The sequence below is a fragment of the Cebus imitator genome, unplaced genomic scaffold (genome assembly GCF_001604975.1).
Source record: "Cebus imitator isolate Cc_AM_T3 unplaced genomic scaffold, Cebus_imitator-1.0 Scaffold118, whole genome shotgun sequence".
Classification (NCBI taxonomy): Eukaryota; Metazoa; Chordata; class Mammalia; order Primates; family Cebidae; genus Cebus; species Cebus imitator.
Window position 1 is genome coordinate 2,485,448 of NW_016107433.1, and position 12,577 is coordinate 2,498,024.

Consider the following 12,577-nt stretch of genomic DNA (forward strand, 5'->3'; position numbering starts at 1 on the left):
TGTATTTTTAGTAGAGACAGGGTTTTGCCATGTTGGCCAGGCTGATTTTGAACTTCTGACCTCAGGTCATCCACCTGTCTCAACCTCCCAAAGTGCTGGGATTATAGGCGTAAACTACTGTAATCCACCCTTGCTTCGTTTGTTCACTCCCTCCTGCACTTCTTTGCTTTCCCCTGGCTCTGCCCACCCATCCCCATGTAAGAGCCAGTGTCCCAGGGACTGGGGTGTAGGAAAGCAAACCACAGGCAATGACAACAATTTTTTGAGCCCCTATTAGGTATCGAGCACCTATTAGCACCTATAAGCTTATGAGGCAGTAGAGGGAGACAGACAACAAGTAAGATAAACAATGTCAAGTGGGTCCAGGCACAATGGCTCACCCCTGTAATCCCCACACTTTGGGATGCTGAGGCAGGTGGATCACTTGAGGTCAGGAGTTCAAGACCAGCCTGGCCAACATGGCAAAAACCTATCTCTACTAAAAATGCAAAAATTAGCCAGGTGTGGTTGCATGTGCCTGTAATCACAGCTACTCGGGAGGCTGAGGCAGGAGAATCGCTTGAACCCAGAAGTTGCAGTGAGCTGAGATCCTGCCACTGCACTCCACCTTTTGAAAAAAAAAATTTCAATTGGTAAACGATGGAGAAAATAAAGTCAGGAAGGAGGAGAGTGGGAACAGTAAGTTGAGATTTGTTGTCCAAAGGTAGCCTTGCCCAGAAGCTGGTATTTGAGTAAGGATCAGGAGGTAAATTAGTGAGTACTAAAATAATGAGGGAAGAGCTTTCCAGGTAATGGGAACAGCAAGTGCCAAGGCCCAGAGGTGACAACAGGTCTCAGGAGAGACAGCGGCAGGCAGTGTGGTCCAAGCAGAGTGAGTGACAGGAAGGTGGAGGGGCAGTGAAGCGGGTGATCACATTGAGCCTTAGGGGCCACTTTGAACGAGGAGGGCACCCACAGACCTTTTATCACCTGCAGCTTCCTTTTTTTTTTTTGAGACAGAGTCTCACTCTGTCACCCAGGCTAGAGTGTAGCGGTGCAGTCTCAGCTCACTGCCACTTCCACCACCCAGGTTCAAGCGATTCTCCTGCCTCAGCCTCCTGAGTAGCTGGGATTACAGGTGTGTGCCACCACGCCTGGCTAATTTTTGTATTTTTAGTAGAGACAGGGTTTTGCCATGTTGCCTAGCCTGGTCTCAAACTCCTGACTTCAAGTGATCTGCCCACCTTGGCCTCCTAAAGTGCTGGGATTACAGGCGTGAGCCACCGTGCCCAGCCATGCAGCCTCTTCAGCTTGTTTACAGAGAGTGCTTTGAGGCCAAGATGATAAAATGTTGTAAAATAAGAAATGCAAGCCAGGCTCGGTGACATGTGTCCATAATCCCAGCACTTTGGAAGGCACAGGTAGGTGGATCGCTTGAGCCTAGGAGTTTAAGACCAGCTTGGGCGACATGTTGAAACTCCATCTCTGTAAAAACAAAAATTAGCTAGGCGTGATGGTGGCATGCCTGTAGTCCTAACTACTTGGGGTGCTGAGGGAGGAGGATTGCTTGAGTCCAGGAGTACTGCACTCCAGCCTGGGCGAGAGTGAGACCCTGTCCCCATAGGGGAAAAAATAAAAGAAAAACATATAACCATACCCCAGCCAGTTTTTTTCCCTCTATAAAAAGGAAGCAGTAATGCCCACCCCTTTTCATGCCACCCCCCAACTTGGCCTCAGTGACTATTGTTTCAGCTCCTCTTCTCTGGTAGCAGCCGTTTCTCCTCATTGGCCCAAAAAGAGGAGAGCAAGTGTGTTGATCTGCCCTGGGTCCATCCACCTGCTCTGTCTCTTTGTCTGCGAGGGTGACTGAATGAAGCGCTGCCTGCCACCTGCCTTTTTGTGCCTCTCGACCGGCTGTTTGCCGCATTGGAGGACTGGCTTCAACATGTGAAAGTGGATCAATTGGTAAGAATAAGTCAAGAGATGGGTCATCTGACCTGTATAAAACCAGATAAGCTTCTGCAATCTTTGCACAGAAATCTAAAATCTCAGCTGGATTGGCAAAGGGAGAGAATCAGAAATGGGAGCTGTGAGAGGTGCCACATTTCCTTCACCATGAGGGGGTCTTCTTCCCCACTACCTCCCTTCCCCCAGCAGCATCCTTGACTTCAGAGGGCCTGGCTGTGTCCTCAGCAAGCTCTGCAGCCACACTGCAGTGCGCGGCACCTCTGCCTGCCATGCTCCACTCTGTTGGAACTGAATCACCGCTTGGGGGTTGGGAACCTGTGTTGCTCTTTACAATACCCGGTGCTGCCTCTTCCTTGCAGGCAGAGCTCAGGGCTATGCTCAGCGCCCTCTGCACAGGCTGGAAGATGAGGAGGGAATGCAGACCCCACCATCGGCCCTGGAAGGCTGAAACTGAACCATTGGAGGCATCATCATCTGTTGTCCCTCCCCAGTTCTTCTAAGGAATCAGCAGCCCCACGCTACCAGGCCTCCGTTTTTGTGCCCCTCCCCCAGAGTGCCCTCTGCAGTTCTTTGGAACACAGAGTTGCAAGATCAGTGTTTGTGTTTCCTTTAGTTTGGAAAGTCATTTTCCATCCAGAAGCTTGTCTGATTCTTACAACGACCTTGAAGAACAGGGAGCCAGGGTCTTGGCATCCTCCCTTGGTGGGATTTGGCTCCAAGTCTGCTGGGTCGCAGCCAGGAGCCTGTTTACTACATCGGAAGACCCTTCATGAAATGTTTTGAACATCTTTTGAATACAATGAAGCTTCTCACCCCCAAAGTGAGTATAGAAGCAAAAGCCTTTCAAGCAGAGTACAGTTTGAGGTGCAAACTCAGGTACTCACGTATACACATGAACCCCAACTCGTGGGTCCCACCAAGAAGGCATTTGAGCTCCACTGACACATGCTCGGAGCTACCTACCATCTTCCCCATGCCGGCCCTCTGCCCTCCAGTCTAAGGAGTGGTATACAGCCGGCAGGTACAGTGCCCCAGCTGCTATATGTATTTGTGTACATTTTCAGATGATATGTGATGTGAATTCAAACAAGTTTAATGTATATGTAATTTGTAATAGTTTGTAATATGTGCACTTGGCACTTTTTTTTTTTTTTTTTGAGACAAAGTCTCTCTCTGTCACCAGGCCGGAGTGTAGTGGCATGATGTTGGCTGACTACAACCTCCACCTCCTGGGTTCCAGCAATTCTCCTGCCTCTGCCTCCCGAGTAGCTGGGATTACAGGCACGCACCACCATGCCCAGCTAACTTTTTTTTTTTTTCAGTAGAGACAGGGTTTCCCCATGTTGCCCAGGATGGTCTCGATCTCCTGACCTCATGAGATCCGCCCACCTCGGCCTCCCAAAGTGCTGGGATTATAGGCATGAGCCACTTTGCCTGTTTGTTTGTTTTTTTTTGCAGACAGTCTCTGTCTGTCGCCCAGGCTGGAGTGCAGTGGCACAATCACAGCTCACTGAAACCTCCACTTCCCAGGCTCAGGTGATCCTCCCACCTCAGCCTCCCAAGTAGCTGGAACTACAGCCATGCACCACCTCACCCAGCTAAATTTTTTTTTTTTTTTTTTTAAGACAGTCTTGTTCTGTTGTCCAGGCTGGAGTACACTGGTTCAATCTTGGTTCACTGCAACCTTTGCCTCCCAGGTTCAAGCAATTCTCCTGCCTCAGCCTCCCAAGTAGCTGAGACTACAGGGATGTGCTACCATGCCCAGCTAATTTTTGTATTTTTAGTAGAGACAGGGTTTTGCCATGTTGCCCAGGCTGGTCTTGAACTCCTGGACTCAAAAGATCCACCTGCTTCAGCCTCCCAAAGTGCTGGGATTGCAGGCGTGAACCACTGCGCCCAGCTTGATGCATATTAATTCCCTTAACCCTCACACTCTGAGATAGGTCTTACTATGACCCTGTCTATGGATGGGAAAACTGAGGCACAAAGAGGTGAATTACTTGCCCAGATTACATAACCAGTAAGAAGTAGCCAAAACAGTATTGGGACCCAGGTATTATAGCTCCAGAGGCTGTGCTTCTTAGCACTGTGCTTTGCTGCTACCCAACAGAAAACTGTATTTCCAAAGAAAGAAAAACCACAATCTCACCTCAGCTCCTACCCAAGATTGCCACTGACAAATTGGTGCAAAATCCCTCTAGATCTTTATTTATTACCATATTTTATTACCACAAAGAGTGTCCCACATTTTTTCTGAGTCATATACCTTTGACACTCATATCAGTACTCAGATCTCCTCCTTTGTGATGATAGCCTGGCTTCCATTGTTTGGGTAAACTGCAGCTTACGAATTTGTTTATTGATGATTCGGTTGACTTGTTTCTAATTTCCAATGGTTTTTCAATGATTCCCAGACATAACTTTGCATACTGAAATGTTTCTATGCAATAGGTCTTAAGAGGTTGGAGTGCCAGATCAAAAGAGTATAACCATTTCAAATGTTAGTACCAAAAGGTCCCCCAAAACATTTGTACCCATCTACATTCCCCCACCCTCAGCTGACTTTGCTTTAACACCCATGAAATGCAAGTTCAGTCTCAAAGCAGTGTTGATGGCATTCTCTAAATAATTCAGGACTAGGAAATCTTCAAGGCTGGAGTTTTCTGTGTACCAAAACCACTAACAGGGACACGCTAATATGCTTTGCAAGTTACACCCACCAGCAGCCATGTCCCAGCTGCAAATACTAATTAGGGGCTTATAATTACTAGTTAGTGGCTTACAAGTACTCATCTGGGAGAGAAATCCTGAGCCCCTGCAGCCTATTTTAAAGAGGTTTCTCACCTTTGAGACTCTGCCCTTAGTGTATAGAGTATGTCTTCTCATGGTGTTTGAATGTCCCTAGAATGATGACTATACTTCCCAAACCAGACTCAGGACATAAGATCTGATTGCCCCTTAAAGTACTGGGTTCATCTGGAAAGCCCAGGTTGAATGGTTGTACCTCTGCATCACTGTATGTCAAGATCACGATTATAGTTAACACTCTAAAGAGCTTATTATGCTCTTCCGTGTACTTGACACGTATTAGTCCCTTCAACCCTCACACTGGGCCTGTGAGATAGGTATTACTATGACCCTGTTGTACAGATAGCAAAGCTGAGGCACACACAAGGCTAATTACTTGCCTCAGATTACATAGCCAATAAGAAGCAGCCAAACCAGTACTGGACCCAAGCAATCTGGCTCCAAAGGCTGTGCTTTTTCCCATCGTGCTTGCTGCTCCCAGTACATAGACACTAGATTTCCAAATTGTTACAATCTGTTCTTAGTTTAAGTGGAGATAAAGAAAGTGGTTCCTGTGCAGTGGTCATACCTGTAATCCCAGCACTTTGGGAAGCTGAGGCAGGTGGATCTCTTGAGGTCTGGAGCTCAAGACCAGCCTGGCCAACATAGTGAAACCCCATCTCTACTAAAAATATAAAAATTAGCTGTGTGTGGTGGCACAAACCTGTAGTCCCAAGTACTTGGGAGGCTGAGGCAAGAGAATCACTTGAGCCCAGGAGGTGGAGGTTTCAGTGAGCCAAGATTGTGTCAGTGCACTCCAACCTGGGTGACAGAGCAGAACTCTGTCACACACAAAAATAGTGATTCCATGCTTGTTTAAATGGAACATCTATGTCAAGTTAAGCTTTAGCCCAAATAGCCTCAAAATAGTGTCCTAGTACACCAAAACCCAAACTCAAGCCAGGCATGATGGTTTGTAATCCTAGCTACTCAGGAGGCCTTGGCAGAGGATCATTTGAGCCCAGGAGTTCGAGGCCAGCCTGGGCAACATAGCAAAACCGTCTCTGGGAAAACAACCACAAAAACAACCTCAGACACCAAGGTTTATTCTGCCTCTTGTGTTTGACCTTGTAGTTTGCCGAGAAGCTGGAGAGGAGGTGTGTTAAAGCTCCACAGCCCACCTGCTCCTGCACTTTGGCAGCTTTGGTAAGTTGCTCATGGAAGGGCTTCTTTTGTAGGGTGGCCAAAATAGCAAACATCTAAGACTGCCTTCCTGGGAGCAGAGGAGGCAGAAAGCCATGTGGCAAGTGTGTAACATAGAAAATGTAGCAAGTCTTCCCATGAACTCCAGAAATGTCTTTGAAGGTTGTTGCTTTCCCATTCATTTCCTATAAGCAGGACTTCAGTTTTCAGATGTCATTCTCAGAATAACAGTGTATTATTTTTGTTTTTTGTTTTGTTTTTTCCTGAGACAGGGTCTCACTCTGTCACCCAGGCTAGAATGCAGTGGTGCGATCTCAGCTCACTGCAACCTCTGCCTCCTGGTTCAAGCGGTTCTCCTGCTTCAAGCGGTTCTCCTGCTTCAGACTCCTGAGTAGCTGGGATTACAGGCACGTGCCACAAAGTCCAGCTAAATTTTTTTTTTTTTTTGAGATGGAGTCTCACTCTGTCAACAGGTTGGAGTTCAGTGGCGCAATCTTGGCTCACTGCAACCTCCACTTCCCGGGTTCAAGTCATTATCCTGCCTCAGCCTTCTGAGTAGCTGGGACTACAGGCGTATGCCACCACACCCAGCTAATTTTTGTATTTTTAGTAGAAGTGGGGTTTCACCATGTTGGCCAGGCTGGTCTTGAACTCCCGACCTCAAGAGATCCATCCACCTTGACCTCCCAAAATACTGGGATTACAGGCATAAGCCACTGTCCCCAACCTACAGTATATCATTTTTAATGGTTATTCCTTGCTAGAAGTTCAAAGCATAAATATGTTAATAGCTCTATTCCCATGTCATTTCTTGAGAGAGAAAAAAGAAGCTGGGCTAATGGCCTTCTTTGGAGAAGGGAAAAATAAGGTCCAGAGAAGTCAATTCTTGCAAATAGAAAGTCAATCAGTTGGCCAGCCCCTAACTCCAGCATAGAGTGCAGGAGGCTGAGGGCAGGATCTGTTGATTTCAGGGGAGAGTGGTTTGCAGAGTGGATGTGGTGCTGGAGCAGAGCGACTGGAGCACCTCTCTTCTGTGGAACTAGGAAAGCTCCTGGGCCTTTAGGTGGTTTATTAAATGATGTCAGGTTTTACTTTACTGTCTACCTTAACAGCAGGGCCAGCTCAGAAGAGCTCCTGGGTGGGGTTTTTCTAATGTCTCATCACACGCACAGGTAGCCACCAGGTGCTGGGGAGAACAAAGCAGCCTGCTCTGCACTTCCAGAGTCTCTAGAGCCACCCTCATCCCCAACACCCACATATACCTTTACTGGACCACACACCACCTTCAAAACTTCAAAACTTGGCGACCATATTAATCCTAGAGAAAGGCCAGCCTGAAATTAGGCTGTCTATGAAGAGAAGAGAATGGGAATGCTCAGGTTTCAAAGACCTGAGGTTTTGGCTGATCTGAGATTTCAAAGGACAAGGCGCTAAGTTGTGGGTTTTTCTCTGTGGCCAAGACCAGGGTGGTGTGAGAGAGAGTAATGGGGACTCCATTCCCCAAAAGAGAGCAGCTCAGGCCCCTCATAAGCCTCTAGAGACTACCCTTCCCCATCCTTTGGGTAGGGAAAGCCCCCCACAGAGCAGAAGTTCTGTCCTTTAGAAAACAAAGTGAATCCAAGGTGTTTTGATAGCTCTGTCTTCCCACAGGCTAGGACTGGCTGGGTTTTTGCCAGTTCTCCTGGGAAAAAAAAGCAGACAGCAACTTAGTGAAACAACATGGTTGCTGAAATCTAATTCCAGGTGCATTGGAGAGACCTGGGGACTCACCTCGCCCATCTGATCCTGTTCCTCTGTTTCTCCCTGGCTCTCTTTCCTAATTTCCAGATTAAATCCACATATTTTATTTTGTTCCTTCTGGCTTGACAGTGCATTAGTCCATTGTTAAGTTTTTTTGTTTTTGTTTTTGAGACAGTGTCTCACTCTGTCACCCAGGCTGGACTGCAGTGTCACAATCTCAGCTCACTACTGTAACCTCTGCCTCCCAAGTTCAAGCGATTCTCATGGCTCAGCCTCCCAAAGTGTTGGGATTACAGGCGTGAGCCACTGCACCTGGATACTAAAAATATATTTTTTAAATTAGCCAGGTGTGGTGTTGTGCACCTCTAGTCCCAGTTAGGAGGCTGAGGTGGGAGGATCGCTTGAGACCAAGAGGTCAAAGCTGCAGTGAGCCATGATTGCGTCACTGCACTCCAGCCTGGGCAGCAGAGCAAGATTGAAAAAAAAAAGAAGAAGAATTGTGGTTGATGTTATCGTAGCAAGAGCCAAACAAATTTGGAACAAGGTTACCTTAAGTGTAGACGGGGATTGTGTTCCACCAATCTGGGAAAGTGTGTGTGCACTTGTGTGTCCATTTTGTGTCACATAACTGTACCTGTGTGTGCTGCAGACCCTTGTGTGGGAGTAGGCTTACAATGCCCAAAGGAGAGAACCTCTCCCTGGGACTTTCCTGGGTGGGAGGACATTGCTGACATCACCAGGCTTGGAAATCCTTTCTTCAGGGAAAAGCCTCCTACTAGGGGAATCCTAGAGCTGGATTTAGCCTGTGCCTCCCCTCCTTGCCCAGGACGCTGTGGTCCTCAATGAGGAGGTGAGGTGAGTGTGGGCTGCCCCAACTGGGGTGTGCCAGTCAAACCACGTGCCTTTTTGTAATTCCCTCAAAGGTGCCAGAGGAGCTGGCACAGTTCTGCAGACCCCGCCTCTGCCTGCTAAATTCTCTCAAAGGAACAGTGGGAGGAATTTAAATAAAGGAAATCACTCCAGTTTTGGCTACCACGAATCCTAAACCCTGGCCCTCCCGCTTTATTTACTGCTTTCATTATAAACTGAGGTTGTCAAACCTTTTTCACATGAATCCATGTATGATAGAGACTGCACCCCACCCTGCTCCCAGCTTATAAGGAAGTCCTGTAAACTCAGAATTTATGTTCTTTTTTTTTTTTTTTTTTTTGAGATAGTGTCACCTAGGCTGGAGTGCAGTGGCATGATCTCAGCTCACTGCAACCTCCGCCTCCCAGGCTCAAGTGATTCTCTTGCCTCAGCCTCCTGAGTAGCTGGGACTACAGGTGCATACCACCATGCTCGGCTAATTTTTTTTTTTCGTATTTTTAGTAGACACAGCATTTCACCATGTTAGCCAGAATGGTCTTGATCTCCTAACCTTGTGATCCGCCCGCCACGGCCTCCCAAAGTGCTAGGATTACAGGCATAAGTCACCGCACACCGCCTATCTTCAGTTTTTTTTTTACAACATGGGGTCTCTCTATGTTGTCCAGGCTGGTCTCAAACTCCTGGACTTAAGCAATCCTCCCACTTCAGCCTCTTGAGTACCTGGGACTATAGGCACAGGCCACTGTGCCTGGCCTTAAAATACCTTTTTAATACAAAATTGTTTTACTTATTAATAGAAATTTCAGAGAAAAAAATCCATTGTTCTACCACCTGATTTTAATGTAATATCAAACCTATTAATATATTATTAAACCTGATTTTTTTTTTTGAGAAGGGGTTTTGCTCTTGTCGCCCAGGCTGGGGAGCAATGGTGTGATCTTGGCTTACTGCAACTTCCGCCTCCCGGGTTCAAGTAATTCTCTTGCCACAATCTCCCAGGGAGCTGGGATTACAGACTCCTGCCACCACGCCTGGCTAATTTTTTGTATTTTTAGTAGAGATGGGGTTTCATGATGTTAGCCAGGCTAGTCTCGAACTCCTGACCTCAGGTTATCTGCCCGCCTCAGCCTCCCAAAGTGCTGGGATTAAAGGTGTGAGCCACTGCACCAAGCCGATTTTTTTTTTTTAGATAGAGTTTCATTCTTGTTGCCCAGGCTGGTGTGCAATGGCACGATCTTGGCTCACCGCAGCAACCTCTGCCTCCCAGGTTCAAGTGATTCTTCTGCCTCAGTATTCCAAAGAGCTGGGATTATAGGTGTGAGCCACCCCACCCGGCTTAAACCTTATCTTTTTTTTTTTTTTTTTTTTTTTTTTTGAGACGGAGTTTCACTCTTGTTACCCAGGCTGGAATGCAATGGCGGGATCTCGGCTCACCGCAACCTCCGCCTCCTGGGTTCAGGCAATTCTCCTGCCTCAGCCTCCTGAGTAGCTGGGATTACAGGCACGCGCCACCATGCCCAGCTAATGTTTTGTATTTTTAGTAGAGACGGGGTTTCACCATGTTGACCAGGATGGTCTCGATCTCTTGACCTCGTGATCCACCTGCCTCGGCCTCCCAAAGTGCTGGGATTACAGGCTTGAGCCACCGCGCCCGGCCTTAAACCTTATCTTAATGATCAAACCTGACCTTTATATTTGGGCGAACTTCTCACCTGCTTTTAATTCATACAATTTATTTTTCTTTTCTTTTTTATTTTTTCTTCCTGGCAACTTTCATTTAACTTCTTTCTTTTTTTTTAGACAAGAGTCATGCTTTGTCACCAGGCTGAGTGCAGTGGCGCGATCTCAGTTCACTGCAACTTCTGCCTCCTGGGTTAAAACGACTCTCCTGCCTCAGCCTCCAGAGTAGCTGGGACTACAGGCTTGTGCCACCACGCCCAGCTAATTTTTGTATTTTTAGTAGAGACCAGGTTTCAACATGTGAAACCTGGCCAGGATGGTGTTGATCTCCCGATCTCGTGATCCACCTGCCTCGGCCTTCCAAAGTGCTGGGATTACAGACCTGAGCCACCATGGCCAGCCTAATTCATACGATTTCAAAGAAAACAACACCACAAATGTAGGCATGCATACATAACAATTTTGTGTCCTGTGCATTACTTAACACTGCATCATAGGTGTCTGGAGTATTCCTGCATTGTCCTCATGAACATATTTTTTAGTAGCTGCACAATATTCCACCAAAAAGATAAGTGTTGAAAATTGCCTTCTGGATTTTTTTTTTCTACACTTGCCTAGGGGAGGGAGAGAAAAGAAGGATGGCTGGGAAGAGCTTTTTCTGTTTAGGATTCTGAGAAAAGCATCTCCAGGTCTGATTTGATATTCAGTTATGGGTCTAGTGTGCCCCTCCTAATCCTGACCTTCAAGCCAGCATAAAAGAACCTGGCCTCTTAGCAGGAGCCGACCGCTTTGCCTCCAGCAGAGCAGAGACCCCTTAATTTGAAATGAAAACGATTCTTTCATTAAAGGATAGAGAGACTGGAGTTAAATTCTAACGGCAGCACAGGAAAGTCCTTAAGCCTCCTTCTTCAAACATAGCACCTGGAAATGGTCCTGATTACAGTGTCAGTATGAGGGGAAAGTAATGAAAGGATAACTTTGTTTGGTAGTAGCTGCCTTGCTGTAGTCAAGGCACACACTTTCCACTTTGAATTATGTATTAACTAGTATTGCAACTAAAGCAGCCTTGAAAAGAAAGCCCTGTTTGGTCAGCTGGGGGAACATAACCTGCTACTATTCAGGTTCGCCCTCCTTAGTTTCAAGAGGTTTTCATGGTGGTCAGCCCAGGGAAAGTGGATGGGGATAAAGTCTGGAGGACTGGAGGCAGCCTTCGTAGCTTGGCTGCCATCCTCCATTCTGTTTTGCTTTGCTGGAAGTGATGGGCTGGATGCCAGGGAGGAGCAGTGAAGCGTAAGGGCAGACGGTGAGGGGGCAGCCTATAGAGCTCAGATGCCCCTCCTCCCGCCTCCCCTGCTCAAGCCACTTGCTAGGAGATGGCGGAGCAGAACAGTGGGACGATGGAGCACCTGGGTCCTGGCAAGGTTGCTCTGCAGCTTCCGGCACCAGTGATGACAGAGAGGTTGCATGGCAGACTCCTACAGGTGCAAGATATTTGAGCATTTCATGAGTTTGGATTTGAAATTTCAGTGAAAGGTGAAATCTCTGTGGAACTGCCAGTTTCAGTTACCACCAACCCATCAAAGCTTTGAGAAAGAGAAAGGACTCTACTGTCCACACTGTAGAGTCCGTTTCTCTTGATTATGCCTCCAGTGTTGGAGGATTAGTCCTGGCACGCCAGGCACTCATTTTAGGATTAGTCCTTGTCACTGCCTGCCCTCACCTCCACCTCCAGAAGGCAGTGCCCACACTTCTCATCGCGGCTTCTCCTAGGCCTTTTATTGTTCCATCTGCCTCCTAGCAGATCTCCCATACCCCATTCCTAGTCCTTACCCCCAAATGCTGCCAGCCCAACGTTCCCCAGACAGTACTTGCAGTCTACCCCTATCTTGCTCAGACATGTTCGGTAATTCTCCATAACCTCCTGTATATAAGCCAAACTCCTTATTGGATCACTCCAGGCCTAGCATCTTCCTCCTCACAGCAGCGAGAGAGGGTACCAGGCACTTCCTATACAGTAGGCCCTGCTGGAAGTTCCTTTTTTTTTTTTAGGCAGAGTCTCATTCTGTCACCCAGGCTGGAGTGCAGTGCCTCGATTTCGGCTCACTGCAACCTCCGCCTACTGGGTTCAAGTGATTATCGTGCCTCAGCCTTCCGAGTAGCTGGGACTACAGGTGCATGCCACCACACCTGGCTAATTTTTGTATTTTTAATAGAGACAGAGTTTCACTGTGTTAGCCAGGATAGTCTCAATCTCCTGACCTCATGATCTACCCACCTCGGACTCCCCAAGTGCTGGGATTACAGGTGTGAGCCACTGTGCCCGGCCCCCAACTTTTTTTTTTTTTTTTTT

General features: G+C 47.4%; 1 protein-coding gene and 1 long non-coding RNA gene across 2 annotated transcripts in view; both read left to right on the plus strand.

Annotated features, from left to right (window-relative positions):
- The first annotated feature begins 1,551 nt into the window (after positions 1-1,551).
- Positions 1,552-6,204, plus strand: LOC119472781. Its single transcript, XR_005201968.1, has 3 exons — positions 1,552-1,944; positions 2,307-2,767; positions 5,869-6,204. It is a non-coding gene; the product is annotated as an uncharacterized LOC119472781 (long non-coding RNA).
- A 3,646-nt stretch (positions 6,205-9,850) lies between these two features.
- Positions 9,851-12,577, plus strand: part of HAS3 (hyaluronan synthase 3) — a 21,247-nt gene continuing 18,520 nt past the window's right edge. Inside the window, exon 1 of the mRNA XM_037742335.1 lies at positions 9,851-9,862. The gene's annotated coding sequence lies outside the window, so the exon portion shown is untranslated. The remainder of the gene's footprint in view (positions 9,863-12,577) is intronic.